The sequence below is a fragment of the Eleutherodactylus coqui genome, chromosome 1 (genome assembly GCF_035609145.1).
Source record: "Eleutherodactylus coqui strain aEleCoq1 chromosome 1, aEleCoq1.hap1, whole genome shotgun sequence".
NCBI lineage: Eukaryota > Metazoa > Chordata > Amphibia > Anura > Eleutherodactylidae > Eleutherodactylus > Eleutherodactylus coqui.
Genome location: NC_089837.1, coordinates 516,135,803 through 516,152,449, shown reverse-complemented (window position 1 = coordinate 516,152,449; position 16,647 = coordinate 516,135,803). Strand labels below are relative to the sequence as shown.

Here is a 16,647-nt window from a genome sequence, read left to right as displayed (position 1 = left end):
TATGAGTCAGACAGGGATGATAATCCTTGACTCACACACAGGTGGGGTGCTAGAGAATGTTTTATGGACTGTTTTTGATGTACCGTGGAATAAAGCTGGTAGAAACCAAATTAAAATAAACTTCAGTCTGCTGGAGCGTATTTGCATGCATGTGGTGGCCATTCCAGTCTGAGAAGTTGGCGATCTGCAAGCAAGTGAACCCTACCTGCTCACAATGACCTATACTCAGTATAAGTCATCAATACTTGATTGGCAGGGTTTCTCTACTCAGGATTCTTGCTGCTCTATCTCTTTCCTCTGCCAATGGAAGTCACATGAAAACTCTTGGCATCATGGCACTTAGAATGTGAACACTAATGCCAGAAGTTCAGAAGGTGACGCTGTAGTGGACAGGGGAGCTGTTTTTATAAATGTTAGGCATTCTGTATACCAATGACAGTATTATTCCATTTTTGTTTGCTCTTCTACAAATATAGATATATTCTTTGTGTATCCAATATATCCACTTCCTTATATATATTATATATATATATATATATATATATATATATATATATATATATATATATATAAAGTTTTCATTATATATATATATAACGAAAACTTTCCATTCTCTAAACTACAATAGATGCAAACAGAAGCTAGCATTTAACATTTAGCAAGAACGCTCTATTTCCAGATTCTTAGTAACTTTAGGAGAAGTAAAATCAGACACAGGTAACCACAGTCTGAAGCATTACCGCTTTTAGCTAACGCAAACACAAGCAGTTTTATGGGAAACTTATGCAAATAATATAGGAAATTTATACTAATAATAGTGCAAATTGTAACCTCCAATCATATCGGAGCATCCACACATGGTGTCCAAGACAACCCACTCATCTCGTCCTGCCCTCTCCGGACTGATACCACGTGATGGGCAATAACAGATGACCGGATGATGGAAGAATCTCAAGATGCTTATCCAATATTTAAACAATACGTTGTATCTATGTAATCTTTGGCCTGCCCAAAAAGGGCAGATATATTAAACTCTATAAAAGAGGCTACGTGCCCACAAATAAAGCAGAATTGGGAAGTTTTTAATTGCTGAACCTGTGTCAGTGTGAAATCCTCTTGTGCGCACAAACAATTCAGAACCTTCAATTTGGAAAGGTGCAAACATTCCTATTGATTAAGCCGTGGACCCACAAAGGAAATCCACAACAACGCTTCTGTCTCTAACTGGCCGCAGCAGTCACGGAAATGGAGTAGCCTGAGTGAGGTAGCTGTGCCCTAGGAGGGCTGAAGACAGGTAAGTATACATTATTTTAACTCATGCCAAGCCCTTACAAATATTTGTCCTAAAACCACACAACCGCTTTATAATATGGCCATGATTTTTTTTTTTTAATTCCATTATCCATAAAAAATTACATAGGAGTTTGGTAACACTGGATTGAGGTCTGATGTGGGGTCTTAGGTTACTTTGGTGTTTATTTCCTGTATGTAGTCTATGGTTTGTATTTTAGGGTGTTCATCTGCAGACTGGTTTTACATTTGGGTCATGCTGGTGTCTGGTTTAGGGCAATTATGTAATTCTTAGTTTGGGATAGGTCTGTATTTATTCTGGAGTCTGTAGTTATTTTAGCTCAGGAGTCTATACTCATTATAGGTGTCTGATCTAGGGTCAATATTAGAGGGGGTCTGATCTAACGGTGTATATTGGGGAGGTCTGCTCTAGGGTCTGTTTTTCTGCGTGTCACCTAAGGCACATTCTACACATCCGAATGTTATAGATCTAAGGTTCATTGCACTTCCCTCTTGTTAGCCTAGTTGTAGACCAGTAATTGGGGCAGCAGACAGCGCTGAAGAAGGAGGCGGTGAGGAACCCCTAGACACCAGGTACTTGACTCATTCACCTCCATAGACCATTAAACCATTTATTAACAACCACAGAATAATGTTTTCTGCTGAGGACAAACATACAAAATCTGCAGCAGCATGCAAATGTTGTGTTGGGTTCACGCCTGATTAATGAAGATTGATCTTCTTCCACAGGATAAATTTATGATCACATAGTCCAAGCATTGAGACCCCCAGTAATCACGAGAACAGGAATCCCCAAGTACCAGCAGTGAATAGAGCAGGGGTGTACTACTCATTGTCTATGGAGATAGATGACTGCAGCACTCGGTTATTTTCATCAGTCCCATAGAAATAAATGGAGAACTGGTTATGCCTGTATACCACTGCTCTAGTCACTCAGAGGATTCAGTATGTGCTATTCTTGCAGTTGCTAGTGGTCTCAGCAGTCAGACCCCCAGGGATTATACATTTATCATTGATCTTGTGGATAGATGATAAATGTATTAAGTGGGAAACCCTTTAAAATAGGAATGAATATTACTAAGTATGGGATGCTCCATGTTGTGGATTTGCTCCAGATGTTTAGTAGTGGAAAAATCACAGAATATCCACACAATTTGGTAGTGATCTTTGGTGCAGATCCCCAGCAGATGTCACCACTTTTTTAGACACTTTTCAAAATGTTCATGGTAGTTCTAAAAAGTGTCTAAATCCTATAATTATTTTTGGTATAGATTGTTCTCTATCACAAAGGGAAAGACATATTGGGGAGCTTGGTGCCCCTGTGGTTAGTACTGTTTTCTTGCAGCACTAAGGGGCTGGGCTCAAATCCCACCAAGGGCAATGTGTAGTTTTATATGTTCTTGCTGTGTGGTTTTCCTCCAGTTTCCTTCCACACACCAAGGGAAAGAAAATCCTACTGATAGTATAATTAGGAATATAGACTATGAGCACCAATGAGGATAGAGAGCAATGTAAGGCTGACAGTCTCTATACAGCGATGTAAAATATATGTTGGCATTACATAATAAAGATATATCGAGTGCATTTAGACATCGCCCCTCGCAGGCCAGAGGAATAACTTGCATAATGTCAGATCCCTAACAGGAGGCTGCTGGCTGTATTTTACCACACAGACATCTTAATCCATTTGGTGCGTTGATGTATAAGAAGTTCAAATCAAAGTTTGTGGTGTAAATTCTAGTAGATTTGTTGGGATGGAGGTCACCCCACTCATTTTTTTTGTAAAACCGTGTTGAGGGTGGCAGAAAAGGCCAAAACGTCACAAATCTTTACAACTTTTGTATGCCAGAATTATGGTGCATTGCTGTTATAAATTAATCCCTGATGCCTAATAATAATCAGTTTCCTCCTCATCCCCACATTTTCAGTTTACAATGGACTTGTTAGACAAAGAGGTGTGGTTTAAAATCCCTGGTCTGAAGTAAACACTATGATATCTTTTGGATGACCATTGTCTTTACCATGCAGTATCTGTTATCCTTGTAGGAGGTCAATATCATTCAGTAACAGCTAAATGTAAAAAATAAATTGGGGAATTGTGAGCTTTCCTGACTGCCTGGAAGGAAAAAGGGGAGACCTCCTGAACCCGTGAAATCTCCCAAGCAAAATGTGTACAGATCTGTGGCACTTACATTGGGTCCTGTTGACAGTAGGGCTCACAATGTATATTTGCCTTTTGGTGTATTTTTGGAGTGTGGGAGGAAATCTGAGTATTCCTATGTAAATTTACAGGGAACATAAAACTTAATGCAGATTTTGCTCTTGATCAGATTTTAACCCAGAACTGGTTCTGCAAGACAAGTGTTATCCATTGAAATAAACAAACCCTTATATGGCTACAATACGTAAAAGGAAGCCTGTATACAGCAGCCTGTATACAAAGACAGTAGACCCTGAAGCTGTTGGCTGGGAACAAATGGGGAATATAGATGGGGAGTACAGCTGATTTGTTATTTTAATGCATGAGGTGCCCAGTGAAAGGGGTTTCCTTATTTCTGACAACCCCATTTGGGTATCACATTGGGTCATGTCCTTAAGGGGTTAAGGAGAATTTAAAAATTTTAGTAAACCTTGAGAGTTCAAAGAAATAATTTAGTATCTGCAGTCTTACGCCTCATGAAAATGGTGAAAAAGCTGTATTTTCAATCATTTGAGGTTACTACGGAGTTTTGTCTTGGATTTTAATTTGAAGATGCCACAGATCCGCGCTAATCAGTGGAGCTTTTTTTCATGTACGTATCTTCTGATTTTTTTCCGCTTTTATTCCGCAATATGGATTTTAATTCCATATGCAGAAACCCCCATCATATAAACTACACCAGGGATTCCATTGATAGACATGGGATGTAAAAATGACATGCATTCCAAGGTGGATTTTGGTGCTTAGTCCACGCAAAAATCTTCAGTGTGTATGAAGTCTTATATTCAGAGCCGGATCAATCATTATGACATAAGCATGGCACACTTATCGCTTCATGTCCACAGGCAAAACTGTGCAATCCACGCAGGGAATTCACAGTTCCAGCTACCCATGGAGTAGCATGGGGTGTCTGATCTTCATTTAAGGCCCTAACGTCCACAGGTGGGTTTGATCTGAGTAGTACGTGTGGGAGATCCACAAATCAAGCCCCCCATAGAGAAGCATGGGCATCCGCAAATGGATTAAAAGCATGCAGATTTGATTTGCGGACCTTTTGGTTCAGAAAGCAAATCGCAGCATGCTCCATTCTTCTGCAGATCCCGCAGGGACAGATTCCATTGAAGTCAATCAAAGCTGTCCAATTCGCGGCACACCCACAACTGAGGCTGTAGACGTGCAGCGGATCCCACGTTAAAGAGAAAAGATCCAGCCGGGACGGAGACCACCTGCACAGGATTCGGAGAGGTAAGAAAATGTCCATGGCAATAGGCAGGGTTGGATTCCGTGCAATGATTTCCCTGCACAGGATCCAACCTGCCTGTGGACATAAGGCCTAATGCTGGCGGATTGGATTTTATTTGATTTACGGATGCCATGTGCGGAAAAGAAATCACAGTATGCTCCATTTTATCGCAAATTCTTTGCGAATGGGTTTCATCCATCTGTATGGGAACGAATGATCTGCAGTGCATCCGCACATACAATTGCGGGTGCACTGTGGATTTGAAGGTTAAAATCAATTAGGGAGGTGGGGAAAAGTCTGGGAGGTGGGGTTGTGGATCTTTTCCACATGGATGATCCACAAAACATCTGCATAGAGAAAAAACCCATTACTTTCGCGATCGCCAGGAAGCATTTCAAAATAATCTTCCCAGTGACACGCATGTCTCCTGCTGCAGAAATCCGCATGCAGAATCCATGCATGTCATGGGCATGAGAGGCGCTAGGGCTGATATGCCTGCGTTCTTATATGAGAAATGTCCCTGTTTATATATATATATATATATATATATATATATATATATATATATATATAGTAATATTGCAGATCTTAAGTTAGGTGTATCATAATTTCCATAATCCATTTCACACCAGCTTAAAACCCGGCCAGGTGCTGTTTGAAGTTCCTGACTAGGGATGAGCGAGCATACTCGCTAAGGCAAACTACTCTAGCGAGTAGTGCCTTATTTGAGTACCTGCCCGCTCGTCTCTAAAGATTCGTCTGCTGGCGGGGAGCAGCGGGGAGAGTGGGGAGGAACGGAGGGGAGATCTCTCTCTCACTCTCCCCCCCTTCCCCCTGCTCACTTCCGCTACTCGCCGCTCACCCGCGCCAGCAGCCGAATCTTTAGAGAAGAGCGGGCAGGTACTCGAATAAGGTACTATTCGCTCGAGTAGTTGGCCTTAGCGAGTATGCTCGCTCATCTCTATTCTTGACCTTTCTGCTGTTTAGTGTTGCCTGTCAGTCCTTGGCTCCCGCTAGTAGGGTTGCTCCCACATGGGCGATTTTCATTTTTTGTTTTTGTAGTAGTAATGTGACAGTGCTACAAATCGCATGTATGTAGAGTATGTGCTTTCTTATGGGGTTTTTCACGCGAGCAATGTTTTGTAGCCTGTTCCTTTGCGAAGCTATAAAATTGCGGGATGCTCTATACAGCCATGATTTTCTTTTTTTTGTAGCCCATGATTCCCTATGGAGCCTTCGATGTGTTGCATCACACAAAAATGCAGTTTTCATGTGGTGTGATGCAACTTTTACAGTGGAAAATCCTACTGCAAAAGACCTAGCTGCAGTAAAAAAAACATTATTATTAATACATCACCTCTCCGGCGCTGTCAGGCAACAGCGTTCATCTTCTCTTCAGCCCAGATCTTAAGTCTTCTGCCAGCCCCTCCTGGCAGTGGGGATTTCAACTTCCAATCCAGGAAGAGCTTGCAGAAAGCTGGAGACCAGGTCTGAAGAGGAGCCGCACACTGGAGCCTGACAGCAGCGGAAAGAGGATGTATTATTATTTTTTTGGATGCACATAGGGCTTATTTTCAGGGTAGGGCTTACATTTCAAGGCTCCTCCCCCTTTGTGGTGCTACAAAGTTGAGTGACTTTGTAGCACCATGTGTGACTTTGTAGCACCACATAATTGTGCTATTGTTGCGAGAAAATGTGATATCACACAAAACACCAAAGCAATAATGATGCAATTTTCTTGCTGTGATATGGTGTCGCCCATGTGGATGCGGCTTAACACCTCGTGGGGTCCTCTAATGGTGTCCTCCGGCTGCTCCCGCACCCATACGTTGCCGAGCAGTGAGTATGTGCAGCGGTGGATAGTGCAGTGATGCGACTTGTGATCTGGGCACCCAGTGCAGTGACTGCCAGGTTTTGTGGCTCATCCACGCTGGCAAAGTGTTGACATGCGGTCTCCCTATTGGGGAGGGAGGGGAGAGTCTGCACTTGCCTGTTATCCTCCTGTGATGCCGTGAACTACAGAAGGGTTTCTTATATGTCAGTGTCACCCTGTCAGCCGCAGGAGGCTAAGGATAATCACAGGATGCCTATTTCCACTGAGGGAGCTCCTCATAGTCACTTCCATCCGTCTTCGCTGTAAGCCACGCTACCCCCAAATTGAGTATTTAGTACATATTTCAGCCACTTTGGCTTTTTTTTTTTTGCACGTGTAATCGTTGCATATTTAGGGGCGCAAATAAACTGCAGGCCGAGCCCATTATTATGATGTGCCAATACGCAGTGAATACGCATGTTTCACGCATAGTCACTTAGTATTTGCTGTCACATTCACTTCTATGGATTATTTTAATGTATTTATATATTTAAGCTCAAAATGGGACATGCAGCTAATTTTTTCATGTGAGCGTAAATAATGTGAAAGATACTCAGATGTGAGAGAACCCCCTGTAGGTTCCATACTACGTGCAAAATATGGGGCATATTTATACCTCTGTGAATGAGCCTTTACTCCTCTTCTAGACTCCTGGTTGGTACATTGTAACAAACTGCTGCTGTGTGAGCCAGGCAAAGTGATGGCTTCTCAGCCTCTGCATGTTTTCATTCACTGACAACAAGCAGAGATCTTGAAAACAGTGAGGAAAGACAAAACATATGAGGAAGTTGTAGAAGCTTTATTTCCATAAGACTGACAACCTCTTGTAGATCCGTGTAGATACCGGCGGATACTTTCTCATCTTAGATTCAGTTATTTGCTGTGCCAGGCTTCTTGCAGATTCTATTGTCTGGGTCCTTGCATTTAGCAAGTGGGGCATATATTTTATAGAATTGTAATCGTAATGTGCAGAGTAAGGCCTCAAATGTCTGCTCCTCACATATAAGTCCGCTCTCACATGGGCAGTTGTACTTATAGAACACATTATTAGTCTGAAGAAAGAGATGATAGGGTTAATAAAGACACATATGAATCCTATCCACATCTGCCAGTAACATGTAAGATCAGCGGTGGGAGACGCAGCGTGAGGCCGGGGATCCAGTTACGGAGAATGTCCTGTCTGGCGCTACATCTCCCACCGCACGCGGTTTTAGGACTCATTAACATGAGCGTTTTTATGTCGCTATTTAGCTTCAATAAAACATAGTCCAAAAATTGCGACCGTGTGAAGCAGTGGAATTCAATGCATTCAATCATTTGAGCAATTTTAGGGCATGTGAAAAAGTCACAAGGAGAAATCGGCGACCATTTTCGGCCACTGATTTTTGTTCGCTGCGTCACAAAATAGGTCTTGACTAGAGATGAGCGAGCATACTCGTTAAGGACAAATACTCGAGCGAGTATCGTCCTTTTCGAGTATCTGCCTGTCCCCCCGTCCCCCCCCAGCTTCCTCCTGCTCACTCCCGCAACCCACCGCTCATCCCCACCGGCACCCGAATCTTTGCGGACGAGCAGGTCCCATAGATTCCTATGGGAACTGAAAAAAATGGAGGAGGCACTCAGGAAAGAAGACAGTTGCTTTTATGCAGGAGACAAATCACAGCATGTCCTATCTGTCTGTGAGATCTCACATCACAGCCCTATTGTTGTCAATGATAGTGATGGGAGAACCCCGCGATCCTGTGACGGCTGCGGTGGGGATTCCCTTCATCCCTGCAGTGATGTGAGGCTGTTGTCACATGAAAACGCCCAACATCCACTGGACTTTCACATGGCGGTGAGTTCAACATCAGGCCGGGAATCACAGCCCAATATTGCGCTCATCAGTGTGAATCTGATCTTAGGCTGTCTTCACGATGGCAATAAAATAGCGCGATGCGAGGATGAGTGATAACACAGAATTATGAAACCAATGATTTTCAATGGTTTTATTCCCATTTAGGATGTTTTCACTGCAATGTGGCGTGAAAACAAATTACGACATGTGCCATCTTTTGGCGGTGTGTGGTTTTATTTATTTGTATCTTTTCTAGCCCATGTTTCCCTATGGAGCCTAATTTTTATCGCATTGCAATGCACAAACCTGCGAGTTCCACGGGTTTTTTTTGTTTTTTTTTTAAACTCAGATTGTTGGTCCAAGTTTGATAAATCTCTGAATAACTTATTTCCATGCAAGTCTTCAATAAGCATGTGACATGTAAGCTGCGGGGTCCCACACAGCATGTGTATGGGGGTGGGGGTGGGGGGTCTGTGTGCTGCGCCATGCTCACTAGAATCTCAAGTACAACTCCCTCTTCAACGTGTGAATACGGCCTGATAGAAAAACCAGTATGGCAGCCACTTACAGATACTCACCTCAGGGTCACACTGCTCATTTTCTTTTGCTTTTGGTCTACATGTACTTCTACCCAACCGAACATTTAGGCAGCACCCGCTCTTACAATATTCACTAAGAGCACAGGCATCTCCATTGTCCTAAATGTAAAAGAGAGGAAATAAATGTTCAGTGAGTTATAATTCTTTTATAAGGTTTGTTTCATTGTTATTATTCCTGAGACCGGCCACAATTATTACTTCACACCAGGTAGGAGAGGCTGTTAGGGACAATTCAGACGGTCGTCTTTCCCATCTGTGCTGTCCATGTAATTCACGGCACACGGACACATACTTGCCAATAAGGCTAATCACATGACCGCTATTTTACGTGGACCATGTCCTGTTCTGTTCCGTGTCATGGATGAGGGTAGGATATGTAATGTCCGCTACCCGCGCTCAGACAGTACATGGACCTGCATCTTGAAAATATATAATGGAAAGAACCCCTTAATGACATGGCCTATTTTGGGATTAAGGACACAATGATTTTTGGGGGATCTTCATCTCCATTTTTCAAAAGTCATAACTTTTTCACTTTTCTGTCGACGCGGCCGTATAAGGGTTTGTTTTCTGCAAGGCAAACTTTGGTTATTATCGGTGCCATTTTTAGGTACATACACTGTATTGTAAAACTTTTATTATTTTTTATGATAACAGGAAGAGAAAACGCATAAATTCTGCCATAGATTTTTTTTTTGTTTTACAGCGTTAATCATGCAGCATAAATGACACAATCCCTTTTTTTTGAGGGGCCGGTCAATTATAACGATACCAAAATTCTCACTTTTTTTTAGGTTTTTCCACTTTTCTGCAATAAAAACCCCTTTTTGGGAAATCTTTTTTTTTTCTAAATCGCTGCATTCAAAGTCCTATAACTTTTTGATTTTTCTATGTATGGAGCTCTGTGAGGGCTTATTTTTTGAGAGACGCGCTGTAGTTTTTATTGGTACCATTTGGGAGTACATATGGCTTTTTGATCACTTTTAGTGCGATTTTAGGGCTTATTCAGACGACCATATATTGGCCGGGTATTCACGCCCGCCGATATATGGCGTTCCTCTCTGCAGGGGGAGGAGGCTGGAAGAGAGGGGAACAGTGCACTGAGGTCCCGCCCCCTCTTTGCCTCCTCTCCACCCCCTCTCCGCCCTTTGGCACTATTAGCAATGGGAGGGGTGGGGGCGGAGCCAAGTCTCGAACGTAGCCCCACTCCGGCCCACCTCTTCTCATTGCAAATAGTGCCCAGGGCGGAGAGGGGTTGTAAAGGAGGTGGAGATGGGACGGGAGCTCAGTGCACTGCTCCCAGCTCTTCCAGCCTCTTCCCCATGCAGAGAGGGACGCCGTATATCGGCTGTCTGAATAAGCACTTAGGGAGGCAAAACGCTAAAAATTAGCATTTTGCCACAGTTTTTTAGCATTTTTTTAAAGCTTTTTTCTGTGCACAGTCAAAAGCATGTACAACTTATTTATGCATCGTTAAGGACGTGACAATACCACATATGTGGAATTTTAATTTTTTTTAACCTTTTTTGTATGCTAATATGAGAAAAAGCAAAAAAAAGTTTTTTAAAACTTTTTTTTTACATTTTTCTTTTTATCTTTTATTTTTATTTATTACAAAATTTGTGACCCCCTGGGAGGCTTACAGCCCAGCACTGATGATCACTGTCATAAGGCATTGCAGGGCTACTGCCCTGCAATACCTTATCGCTTATACAGCGATCCCAGGATATGGCAATACAGGATGCCGGGATCTGGTGTCATGTTGCCATGGCAACCAGCCAGGCTCTCTGTGATTATATCGCGAGAACCTGGCAACTTCACAGAGGGAGCACGCTCCCTCTAAGAACCCTTCCCATACCGCAATCTACATCTCTGTTGCAGCGGTAACTGGCTATGACTGACAGCCGGCTCCCGCTGTGGGATACCGCAAGATCTCTTATGATCTCGCGCTATCCCCAGGACGTAAGTTTACGCCCTGTTGCGGGAAGTACCCCGCTGCCAGGACGTAAACTTACGCCCTGGAGCGGGAAGGGGTTAAAGGCAGAAAAACAAATATTATTTAAGACAATTTGGGAATAAAGTTATTCTGGGGTCTCGATTAGCCCATTAACAAAACATATGCATGTAAATATATGGTCAAATATTATAAGTGTCTATATCATAACAAATCTGTCTATGTAAAATTTGAAATATATATTAAGGATAAGATGTGCTATTGACTAATAATCATTGGCGAGCAATGGATCTGTGTTGCAGACATATCCTTCAAGTAAAGAAGGGGGTAAATCGTCAGGTGAATTTTAATAGTAACCGGTTTTAAGGGAACAGATTGCATTGTGGGAATGAGATGAACAAGATTTCTGGGGAGATCGAAACACGTTCTCCATGAACACTAGCCTGTAGTGTCGGAGACCTTTGTTGTCTCAATGGAAGGCACATTTCAGGTTTTATATAATCGAGCATGCTGATTTCAAAAATCAAGATGAAAAAATTATCCGAAAACTGGAACATCTCCCTAAATGACTGGAAAAAACAAAAAAATTCACTGCTATGTTTCCATACAAAAAAAGACATTAACTATCCTGCTCCTTAATAGTAGATGAGTAAATTAAGTAGGCTAATGAGTAGATGACTGTTGTAAAGATAGTAATTAGAGATGAGCGAGCATACTCGTCCGAGCTTGATACTCGTTCGAGTATTAGGGTGTTCGAGATGCTCGTTACTCGTAACGAGTACCACGCGGTGTTCGAGTCACTTTCATTTTCTTCCCTGAGAAATTTGTGCGCTTTTCTGGCCAATAGAAAGACAGGGAAGGCACTACAACGCCCCCCTGCAACGTTCAAGCCCTATACCACCCCCCCTGCAGTGAGTGGCTGACGAGATTAGGTGTCACCCGAGTATTAAAATCTGCCGGCCCGCGGCTCGCCACAGATGCGTTCTCACTTAGCTGAGGGAAAGTGCTGTTGATGCCGGGGCTGCTATAGGGAGAGTGTTAGGAGTGATTTTAGGCTTCAAGGACCCCAACGGTCCTTCTTCTCTATATGCGCTCAATGGGGCCGGCGGCAGCAGCGCCGACCCCATTGAGAACATATAGAAGACAAATCATTCTTCTCTGCCACAGCTGTAACAGCTGTGGCAGAGAAGAACGATGTTTGCCCATTGAATTCAATGGAGCCGGCAATACAGCCGACTTCATTGAAATCAATGGGCTGCCTGTGAGAGGGTGAGACAGCCTCCAATATGTGTACATTGTTCTTGTTACTGTAAATAGTCCACTACTGTGTGTTTATTATTTGTCCACAAGAGGTCACTGTTCTGCAGAAAAGATTTAGGTCAAGCTGTGAGGTGACAGGACCATGGTAGCCTGTGATTGGAGCACCCGTTGCCTGGTTACAGCATGCGCACGGGAGTAGAGAAAATTAAAAGCGTGGGTACACTATGAGGTGTCAGTTGATTGAGGAAGCCATCTGAGTGGAGCTGCGGAAGAGGGAAGGAGGTCGTATCCTGAAGGGACCGGAGCTGCAACGGATTCAGATTTTCACCAGATGCCCGCTGGATGGGAGAAGACTTGCTGCCGGGGATGTTGCTGAACAACCGGAGCGAGACTGGCTATTGTGTGGTAAATACTGGATGCCGCTGAGGAAGTGAGTAACGACTCTCTGCGGTACCGCACGCTGTTCTGGAGGAGCCCCTCATCCGTCTAGACTCTTTGGCTGATCATACAGCAGACCGGTCTATGTGCATGCAAGACACCAAATTTTGGCGCCAAGTTACTTGGGACTGCGTTTTGGCCTGTAGTTAGACTAGGTAGGGTTATGGACCGTGTCAGGCCACACTTCAGCGGGATCGGCATAGTGGCTGGTAGGCCACACTTCAGCGGGATCGGCATAGTGGCTGGCAGGCCACATCCAGCTGTTCAGTAAGAAGCTTCCGGAGAACATTCACCTGGCTATATGGCCGCTGTTCTTTATACACGTTCCTTATTGTATTGGTCTGGGGGGATAGAGTCAGTGTTGTTAAGTCTGTAAGCTGTTGTGCTGCACCGCCGGTACTCAGATCACTCTCCCTTTCCTTTGTTCCTTAGAAACGGTATTAATAGGTAACAAGGGGCCGGTTTAGTTAGGCCTGCCCATTAGGTAAAAGCATAGTCTATTATAGTAGCGCCCTTTGGGGAGTATAGCGCTGTACAGCACAAGGGCCTCAGCCATCTGGCTGAGTGTATGTGAGTTTTGTTGGGTTACCCATTGTTTGTGGTCACGTTGGCCACAGGGCTATAGTAAAATTCGGTTTGCACCTGAACTGGTGTCAGAGTCGTTTTTCTTGTTTGTGACTTCGCTGTATCCTGGGGAGCCCACCCCGGTACACGGCTTATATGCCGACGATCGCGGGATGAATTGTCGGGAGGGGCTTAAAGATATAAGCCCTTCCCTGCAATTCATCCAGAAAAGTGTTAAACTAAAAAATATATATATACTGACCTGCTCCCGGCAGCCGGAGTTCCGCGCGGCCGTCCTGCAGTGGGTGTGAAGGGGGTGTGAGTCAGACCTGCCCCCTGATTGGCTCAGCGCTGAGCCAATCAGAGGCAGGTCTCACTCACACCCATTCAGTGGGTGTGAAGGGGGTGTGAGTCAGACCTGCCCCCTGATTGGCTCAGCGCTGAGCCAATCAGGGGGCAGGTCTGACTCACACCCCCTTCACACCCACTGCAGGACGGCCGCGCGGAACTCCGGCTGCCGGGAGCAGGTCAGTGTGTATATATATATATATATTTTAGTTTAACACTTTTCTGGATGAATTGCAGGGAAGGGCTTATATATTTAAGCCCTTCCCGACAATTCATCCCACACTCGCCCGCAGCGCATTGCTTTCAATGGAGCGGGCTGTATTGCTGGCTCCATTGAATGCAATGCGCTGGACATCTCCACCCGATTTTCTGGCGATTTTCGGGCACTTAGTCAGACGGGCGTTTTTCGCGCGATTTGCGCATGCGTCCGGCGAATTTTTATCGGACACATGAGCGCTTTTTATGCGCTCGTCCGATAAATTATAGAACAGAAATCGCAGATCGCACCTATCTGCGATCTGCGATTCCTGTTCTCTTCTCTATATGCGCTCAATGGGGCCGGCGGCAGCAGCGCCGACCCCATTGAGAACATATAGAAGAGAAATCATTCTTCTCTGCCACAGCTGTAACAGCTGTGGCAGAGAAGAACGATGTTAGCCCATTGAATTCAATGGAGTCGGCTGTATTGCTGGCTCCATTGAATTCAATGGGCTAACATCGTTCTTCTCTGCCACAGCTGTTACTGCTGCGGCAGAGAAGAACGATCTTTATGCTGACAGTGCGGGGGGGGGGGGGCACTCTTGCCGCTATTGTGGCTTAATAGTGGGACCTGTGAACTTGAGATGCAGCCCAACATGTAGCCCCTCGCCTGCCCTATCCGTTGCTGTGTCGTTCCCATCACTTTCTTGAATTGCCCCGATTTTCACAAATGAAAACCTTAGCAAGCATCGGCGATATACAAAAATGCTCGGGTCGCCCATTGACTTCAATGGGGTTAGTTACTCGAAACGAACCCTTGAGCATCGCGAAAAGTTCGTCCCGAGTAACGAGCACCCGAGCATTTTGGTGCTCGCTCATCTCTAATAGTAATGGGTTTGTTACGGTATACTACCCCTGATACGCCAGCCCGGGGGCCCTAGATCTCACCCACAACCCCTGTCCCTTCCCACCTGCCTCCACTCCTGGCTAGATGATAGATCCAGTCTGTATCCCACATGCCACGCCAGAGCATTAGCCACAGCTAGAACATAGGCCACCAAGTGTTCCCTGGGCATTGTTCTGGGGTACAGTGCCACCCTGTGCCTTTCTTTCCACACAGAACCTTCAGAAAGAAACTAGGGAGGTAAAGAGAATATCTACAAGGATGACAGAAGAAGTGGGAGGGACTCTGCCTAGTCAAGTCTGTTTAGATTTCTTTTCTTTGTCATCAGTTATGTGGTTTTCAAGGAGGGGGAGGGAGTAAATTTTTGCTTTTTGCCTCAGAGCATTGAGCTGGCAAATCCATGCTGGAAAAAAACAAAGTGTAATCTGACACTTTAAAGCCCTTGTGAATGAGGCCTTATACTGTATGTAGGAAAAACTAATAGAACAGCTCATAACAGGTACTCACCGAACCAAAACATTTCTGAGTTTTTACTTTTGGTCCACATATAGAAAATATCCAGGGAAATTTTGTATTGTGGCAACACCCGCTATAACAGTTTTCATTAGCGAAACATAAATCTCCATTCTTCTAAATATAAAACAAAGGAAACATGATTCATTTAGAAGGTTTCACATTTATGTATCATAAAGAAGTGAGCTCTTTAAAAACATTTGACATGTCAAGAGAAATGTTTTATCGCTGGGGCTGCGGGTGCTGAGACCTCACTGATCTGCTAGAATGAAGCAGCTGAAGCACTCATCCCAGCGCTGTCACTGCTTATTACGCCCCCTTCAGGCAGTCACTATTTTAGCGCTGTATAGCCATGGGGAAAGATTGCAGCTATACAACTGTAAAGATCGCTTGAATGAGTTAATTCAAGCTGCTTGAAGCAGCCCGTTCACACAATCCGTGGTGCGAGCTGCTTGCTTTCAAGGAATAGGAGCATATGGAAACCAAGCAGCAAAGAGAGGACAGGTCCTATCCTTGTGCGCACCATGGAGTTAGGCGCGGTCATAGCACTTACATGTCCTATGCTTGAGACATACACGTGCTTTGCGCAGCTACAATTCCTGCATCTGAACATTTCTTTAGGAAACAATTATTTCCAATGGAAGCGCTTTCTGTGCGCTCCTAAGCAGCGCTGAAACAGAGCTAGTCTGAAGGCGGCCATAGCTGAACATGAGCCCATAGTCTTTGTATTGAGACCATCTTCAGCTAGATAGCAGAGAAAACACACGGATGAGAGCTTGAGTTAGCTTCTTCTAGTTTTGGGTAGGGGCCTCAGCACTCAGACCCCCAGTGATCAAAACTTTTCACAAGTCCCTATGTCATGTAAAAAGTATCTGGAAGCACCGTTAGGAGCCATTATCACCTGCATTTAAGCTGTTAGCTATAATGCTGTTTCTGGTTTTCGTTCCCATTTTCCAAGAGCCATAACACTTTTATTCTTCCCTTAACACAGCCACATGATGGCTTATTTTTGGCAGGATGAGTTGTAATTTTGATTGTACCATGTAATGCATTGAAAAATTAAAAACAAAAAGCTTCTTAGTGAGGAGAAATATGTTTAAAAAATAATAATAATAAGAATAATAATTGCACAATTTTGGGGCAGGTTTTTTTCACATTGCAGTAGAAGTAAACTTTTATTCTGTTGGTCAGTACAATAACGGCAACACCAAATGTAAACTGTTTAATTTAGCACTAATTTAAAAAGGGAAACTTTTTTTTATTAGAAAGCATTTTATTAGAAACTATCTTTGTTGCCATCTACTGGCACAACTTTTTTTTTTATTTTTTATTTTCCCATTAATGAAACTGTGTCTGTTTTTTGCTGGGCAAATTTTACTTCTGCTTTCTATTGTTTACATTTTGG

At 43.8% G+C, this 16,647-nt stretch overlaps 1 long non-coding RNA gene across 1 annotated transcript; it reads right to left on the bottom strand.

Moving 5' to 3' along the window:
* Positions 1-7,429: 7,429 nt before the first annotated feature.
* Positions 7,430-15,353, bottom strand: LOC136614706 (uncharacterized). The gene is made up of 3 exons (XR_010790961.1): positions 15,237-15,353; positions 9,043-9,162; positions 7,430-7,679 (listed from the first exon to the last, which is right to left on the bottom strand). It is a non-coding gene; the product is annotated as an uncharacterized lncRNA (long non-coding RNA).
* Positions 15,354-16,647: the final 1,294 nt, after the last annotated feature.